The sequence below is a fragment of the Micromesistius poutassou genome, assembly GCF_964030765.1.
Source record: "Micromesistius poutassou genome assembly, contig: SCAFFOLD_5521, whole genome shotgun sequence".
NCBI classification, from domain to species: Eukaryota; Metazoa; Chordata; class Actinopteri; order Gadiformes; family Gadidae; genus Micromesistius; species Micromesistius poutassou.
Window position 1 is genome coordinate 5,001 of NW_028180413.1, and position 7,500 is coordinate 12,500.

Genomic DNA, 7,500 nt, shown 5'->3' on the forward strand with positions numbered 1-7,500 from the left:
GTCTGCCTGTCGGTATATCTCACCGTTTCCTGGTCTTTTCCCAGTGTTTTCCCCCAAACAGCATCCATAAACAAATCCAAAGGGATTGGATGAAATGATCTGCTAAATGACCCAGTGTGTGTGTGAAGGTCCAGTGTAGTTAAAGACCCGTCCAGAGGCCTGTGGCAGGTGTCGGGGGTCTGTCTGTCTGACTGCTCTCTGCTGTAGAGTTCACTCCCTTCGCTCTCCCTCCTCTCCCTCTCCAGCAACAGGGGAACAACGCGGCAGGACGCGGGGGGGGCACGCTGTCCAGGACCAACCCCCCCACCCAGAAGCCGCCCAGCCCCCCCATGGCGGGCCGCGGCACCCTGGGGTGAGCGCCTACTTCCTAACAGCGTTGATGGGTTTGAAAACGCCAGCGTAGACTCCAGTCCATGCTGCGTGCTATGCTAATCAGGTTGTCATCCCAATTACAGGGCGTCGCTTCAGAGCGTTTTAGAAATCAAAGCCTATTCCTGGGCTTCAAAAGGCCCAATCATCGGGAAGTGATTGCACGTTATGGCTTATGAGGTTGTCATAAACCGACACAAATGTATTTCTGATGGTGCCTCTGTTGAGTGTTTAGTGGAGGCTTCTCCAGTGAGGAGAGGGAGGAAGATCCTCCTTTACATTGTTGAGAATAAAAAGTGTATATATGCCCAGACTACTGTAATGAATTAATGCCCTTAAATATGACTACTTTAATGCCTTTGTACGTGTAATGTTTGTTTCCCTGGGTAAAGGGACATTAGCACCCCCTATCGCCTATTGGATATTACTGCGGGGAGGACGTTCCTCCCTCAGCCTCCATTGACTCCCATTCATTTCTCGGGATATTATGGGGGTCAATGGGAGAGAGGAGGAAAGTCCTCCTCTGAGTGGGTGGGACTAGCTAAGGGATCTGATTTGCAACGTCTATTCACGAATAGGCTGGAGCCCTGGCTGCGCTATGAACCAATAAGCAGGAGCCCTGGCTGTGGAGCAGCCCGGAGGGAGGGTTTATCTCCTCAAGTCTCTAGGCTACGAGAACCAACAAACCCGCTCGTATGCCTCGTTTCCACCGAGCAGTGCGCTACTGTTCGTTGCGGTACAGTGCGGCTCTGTTCACTTATATTGGTGTTTTCACCACCAAAAGTCCGCCGAAATAAACGCGCTGAGTCTACCTATGTTTTGATACTCCTCCGTTGGGTTACCAAGCCGTCTGAAAGGGTGGCGAAAACGTGGAGTTACACTCGCAGTTATTCTGAAATCACTTGAAAAATATCCCGTTTGGTATGACCAGGTCACTGATATCTTTGCAACACAAACAGCGAGGAGGATTGACTTGATCTATAAATGAAGTCCCTCCATCTTATTTGGCTTAACACCATGACCAACATTCTGAAACATCCATTAACATCCACATTTGCCTCAAACAATGTTAGGCTTACAGCCCATGTCAATAGTTGTGAAATGCTGTTCTTGTTGTTCTTTTAATCATTTGTTACTCTGACCGTTCTGTTTGATATTGTGGAAAGGATGTTAGTGAATGATTCAGAGCATGATGCATTTTAAATGGCATCACTTTTGGTCTTGTGTCTTCATTTTTCTTAAAACAATTGTAGCTGAAAATAAACATAGCCAAATTACAACCAATAGCTTCAGTCATTGAGGGCAAAATTGTTTTTATTTAGTTTTACAAATCAAGAGTAGGCCTGATTTGACTAATTGGCTTTGCATCCTTTCCTTCTGCCCTTGTAGTCCAAGACATGCTGCCCACCAGCTTTCAAAAGCTGCCACTGGTGGATTTGTATCAATTCTATTCACATAATTATCCCTCCCTGCTATTTTGTAGTTCACAAAAACACCCTGAAACAACTTGAGTCTCACATTCTAATGCCACCATACGCCACTAACAGTGCAAGCAGGCCAATGGCAACCAAGTGCGCAGTCCTCCCTCCCTCACTTTAAAAACCACCAGCCGCCACTGGTCCACGGTGTGCTGGGTTTGGTGTGAGGGTCTAGTCACGCTCACAGTTTGGATACACACAGGTTATGTCCTCATCAATGCACAGGACTTTTGTGAGTCCTCCATACTCTTTTTATTGATATCAATCTCTCCCTCTGTGCCATCCTTTACCTCTCCCCTCCATCCAACGTCCACGCCCTACCTCCATTCTCCCCTCCCACCTCCCCCCCCTCTCTTTCTCTCTCTCTCTCTCGACCTCTGTCTCTCTCTCTCCCATCCAGGCGCAACACCCCCTACAAGACCCTGGAGCCGGTGAAGCCCCCTGTGGTGCCCAACGACTACATGACCAGTCCTGCGCGTCTGGGCAGCCAGAACAGCCCCGCACGCACCGCCTCGCTGAACCAGAGGCCCCGCACCCACAGGTACGGCCCCCTGAACCAGAGGCCCCCACAGGTATGGCCCCCTGAACCAGAGGCCCCCACAGGTACGGCCCCCTGAACCAGAGGCCCCCACAGGTATGGCCCCCTGAACCAGAGGCCCCCACAGGTATGGCCCCCTGAACCAGAGGCCCCGCCCCCACAGGTATGGCCCCCTGAACCAGAGGCCCCCACAGGTATGGCCCCCTGAACCAGAGGCCCCCACAGGTATGGCCCCCTGAACCAGAGGCCCCGCCCCCACAGGTATGGCCCCCTGAACCAGAGGCCCAACAGGTATGGCCCCCTGAACCAGAGGCCCCCACTGGTATGGCCCCCTGAACCAGAGGCCCCCACTGGTATAGCCCCTGCTCCCAGCTCGTAGGCTAGCAGCTATTAACAACATGCATGACATTATAATGTCATTATTATTACATTATCTATTAACAACATACATGACATTATAATGTAACATACATTACATTATTGTTACATTATCTATTAACAACATACATGACATTATAATGTAACATACATTACATTATTATTACATTATCTATTAACAACATACATGACATTATAATGTAACATACATTACATTATTATTACATTATCTATTAACAACATACATGACATTATAATGTAACATACATTACATTATTATTACATTATCTATTAACAACATACATGACATTATAATGTAACATACATTACATTATTATTACATTATCTATTAACAACATACATGACATTATAATGTAACATACATTACATTATTATTACATTATCTATTAACAACATACATGACATTATAATGTAACATTCATTACATTATTATTACATTATCTATTAACAACATACATGACATTATAATGTAACATACATTACATTATTATTACATTATCTATTAACAACATACATGACATTATAATGTAACATACATTACATTATTATTACATTATCTATTAACAACATACATGACATTATAATGTAACATACATTACATTATTATTACTATTATCTATTAACAACATACATGACATTATAATGTAACATACATTACATTATTGTTACATTATCTATTAACAACATACATAACATTATAATGTAACATACATTACATTATTATTACATTATCTATTAACAACACACATGACATTATAATGTAACATACATTACATTATTATTACATTATCTATTAACAACATACATGACATTATAATGTAACATTCATTACATTATTATTACATTATCTATTAACAACATACATGACATAATGTAACATACATTACATTATTATTACATTATCTATTAACAACATACATGACATTATAATGTAACATACATTACATTATTGTTACATTATCTATTAACAACATACATGACATTACTTACGTTTACATTTAGGGCATTTAGCAGACACTTTTATCCAAAGCGACTTGCAATAAGTACAAAATCAGTTACTGACAATAAGCACAATACATCAGTTCTGCAGTCGGTCTGAACGATTCATCGAATTCAAATCAAAATCGCGATGTAATAGAACGAGATATGCAAATCACAAAGGCTGCGATTAAAAAAAAAAAGTTTTTTTTTTAATTTGTTATAGTTAACTGACGTAACTGACAGTAAGATTTATATTTATTTTTAGTTTACAAGTCAATAGTTAAATAAAGATGTTATAATATCAATTAATCTCAACACATCGGCCTAAAGGAAAGAGCAGTTTATATGTTGACTGCTTCCAATGTTGTGTTGGTCATAAAATAATGATTTATGGCCTTTTTAGTGAATAATACAGAACGTAAGGAACTTAATCAATTAAAAAAAATCGCATATTAAATCGCAATCGCAATATTGGTCAAAATAATAGCAATTACATTATTTCCCCAAATGGTTCAGCCCTATTCTGCCGGAGGCCCCACACCCAAAGGTATAATAATAATAATATAATAATAATAATAATATAATAATATATAATAATACAATAAGGATGTAGCCGTCCTCACAGGTCACCAGCCGCCAGCTACGAGCAACAACTGAACACACGTACCACACACACTACACGCCTACAACTGTATGCTGAGGTATGATGTGTGCACGGATTCTATAAATGTATTGGCACCAAGTTGTTGGAGAGATCTCCTTGGAGAGAATCAGTCAGTTGAGGGGAGAAGCCCACTCTGCGGCCAATCACACTGAGACGTCAGCGTTAAACTCACACTGTGAAGGAAATTATCATTTGTCAGTGTATTAAGCTTTGACACATCCTAATCATCGTTATCTTTCTCTTCTGCTCTGCTTGTATGTCTCTCCATCCATCATTCATCCCCTCTGTAACCATCTCCCTATCTCTCTCTCTCTCCCTCCCTCTCTCTCCCCCCCTGTCTCTCTCTCTCTCTCTCCCTCCCTCTCTCTCCCTCCCTGTCTCTCCCTCTCCCCCCTGTCTTTCTCTCCCCCCTGTCTCTCTCTCTCTCCCCCCCTCTCTCTCTCTCCCCCCCCTCTCTCTCTCTCTGCAGTGGCAGCAGTGGGGGGAGTGGCAGTAGGGAGAACAGCGGCAGCAGCAGCGTTGGCGTTCCTCTGGCCGTTCCCACTCCCTCCCCGCCCAGCATGGGCCAAGGTAACGTCTCCTGTCCCCCTCTGGTAACGTCTCCTGTCCCCTCTGGAGGTGTCCCCTCTGGAGGTGTCCCCTCTGGTAACGTCTCCTGTCCCCCTCTGGAGGTGTCCCCTCTGGTAACGTCTCCTGTCCCCTCTGGAGGTGTCCCCTCTGGTAACGCCTCCTGTCCCCTCTGGAGGTGTCCCCTCTGGAGGTGTCCCCTCTGGTAACGTCTCCTGTCCCCCTCTGGGGGTGTCCCCCTCTGGTAACGCCCCCTGTCCCCCTCTGGAGGTGTCCCCTCTGGAGGTGTCCCCTCTGGAGGTGTCCCCCTCTGTGGGTGTCCCCTCTGGAGGTGTCCCCCTCTGGTAACGTCTCCTGTCCCCCTCTGGGGGTGAGGGGGTGTCCCCTCTGGGGGTGTCCCCTCTGGAGGTGAGGGGGTGTCCCCTCTGGGGGTGAGGGGGTGTCCCCTCTGTCCCCTCTGGGGGTGTCCCCTCTGTCCCCCCTGTCCCCTCTGGGGGTGTCCCCTCTGTCCCCTCTGTCCCCTCTGGAGGTGTCCCCTCTGTCCCCTCTGTCCCCTCTGGGGGTGTCCCCTCTGTCCCCTCTGTCCCCTCTGGGGGTGTCCCCTCTGTCCCCTCTGTCCCCTCTGGGGGTGTCCCCTCTGTCCCCTCTGTCCCCTCTGGGGGTGTCCCCTCTGTCCCCTCTGTCCCCTCTGGAGGTGTCCCCTCTGTCCCCTCTGTCCCCCCTGTCCCCTCTGGGGGTGTCCCCTCTGTCCCCCCTGTCCCCTCTGTCCCCCCTGTCCCCTCTGTCCCCTCTGTCCCCCCTGTCCCCTCTGGGGGTGACCTTCCAGAATGTGTTCATCCTGGTGAAAGGCTCCACTGACTTCACTTGACTGATGGAGATGATGATTATTACAGCAGTATTAATTATTATTAATTAATTAATTAGTCAGCCACCGCTGTACTCTAACCCTGTAGTGGGTTGCTGCTACGGTACCATGTGCAGCCTGAGGACCCCGTTATATCATATGACTCCTTAACATTATTATTATAATTATATTAATGTAGTCCCCCACCGTGTGGAGGCGTAGCACTGCCTTCATTTTGGGAATTCTTAAGCCAATGAATGTTGTCCATGAAAATGTAAACACCATTGAATTCAGAACATTTGAATATTAATAATGTTATGCTTTGAGAGTCATCTGAATGTATTTGTTCTGAATTCTTTGTAATTCAAACGCGGCATTCGAACAAAAACACAACGTCAAATATATATTTTTCAATTCTCACAAATTCAGATACAAAAATGGAAGTTGCAGATATTCCAGAAACAATATTCATTACTCAGTGATCAAAATACGGACCAGAAAATTCAAGCCATAGGAATCAGCAACCGAGACTGAATGCAACGGACCCGACTGCGGCCAATCAGAACGCAGTCAGTCAGTGAGGATCACAGAAAACTGCTTGAGTTTAACTGAACTCCTTCCTTAACGAACTAAACCCAACCGTTTTCAGCAGAACGTCGGGCTGCGGTCAGCGTCCGGTTGGTGTCAGTTACGTCTGTTCAAACTGGGAGCTCAATCAACACGGGCAGCCTCTCATCCGGTCTCCGTTGCTTTGGCCTGTCCTTGGAATGCCATGGACACGTGGATCTTTAGGGCATTGACGCTTTTATCCAAAGCGACCTGCTTAATGCACACATTGACACCCTGACGGCGGAGGTACACACGCAGGGCGCCAGCCGTCTGGATCAGACGCCTGCTCACGGACACCTCCACGCATTTATATCGGAATGAGTGAACATAAAAAATTTATTTTAAATTGTGTTTTTAAATAGTACCAATGGAAAGGCACATGTTTGAATTTCAATGTTGCGAATTCAAGTATTTCCATTTCCATGTGCAAAACACAACGGCGTTCAAATTCACGACATTAAGGCAGTGACTCCCAAACACCCCCCTCCCCTACCACGTTTCACTGGAACTACACTGCAGTGTTATTTGACTTTCTCCCCCCCCCCGCAGTGGCCCCTGTCCCCGCGGCGGTGCCCCAGGGGCCCGGCCTGGGGCCCATCCCCATGTCCCAGTTCGGCACCATCTCGCGCCAGGTGTCGCGCCACAACTCGTCCTCCACCACCTCCTCGGCCTCCATGGTGTCAGCCACGGGCACCTACCGCCGCGCGCCCTCCCTCAACTCCCAGTTCTCCATCTCCCAGCAGCCCCACCTCAACGGGGGGCCCGCCTACCCCGCCAACCCAGGTAACCACGGCAACCCAGGGGCGTGGGCGGGGGGGGTTATTGCTAGGATAGGCTCTTTTGAAGATGAACAGGTGAGAGAGAGAGAGAGGGAGAGAGAGAGAGAGAGAGAGGGGGAAAGAGAGAGAGAGAGAGAGAGAGATGGGGGGCAAGAGAGAGAGAGTGAGATAGATAGAGAGAGAGATAGGGGGGCAAGAGAGAGTGAGATAGATAGAGAGAGAGAGGGGAGGCGAGAGAGAGAGAGAGAGAGAGATAGGGGGACAAGAGAGAG

At 47.0% G+C, this 7,500-nt stretch overlaps 1 pseudogene across 1 annotated transcript in view; it reads left to right on the forward strand.

Annotated features, from left to right (window-relative positions):
* Positions 1–7,500, forward strand: part of LOC311370825 (abl interactor 1-like) — a 14,659-nt pseudogene that overhangs the window by 3,968 nt on the left and 3,191 nt on the right. Inside the window, exons 3-6 of the transcript in view lie at positions 246–352; positions 2,248–2,388; positions 4,899–4,999; positions 6,999–7,232. The product of the transcript in view is annotated as an abl interactor 1-like (transcript). The remainder of the gene's footprint in view (positions 1–245; positions 353–2,247; positions 2,389–4,898; positions 5,000–6,998; positions 7,233–7,500) is intronic.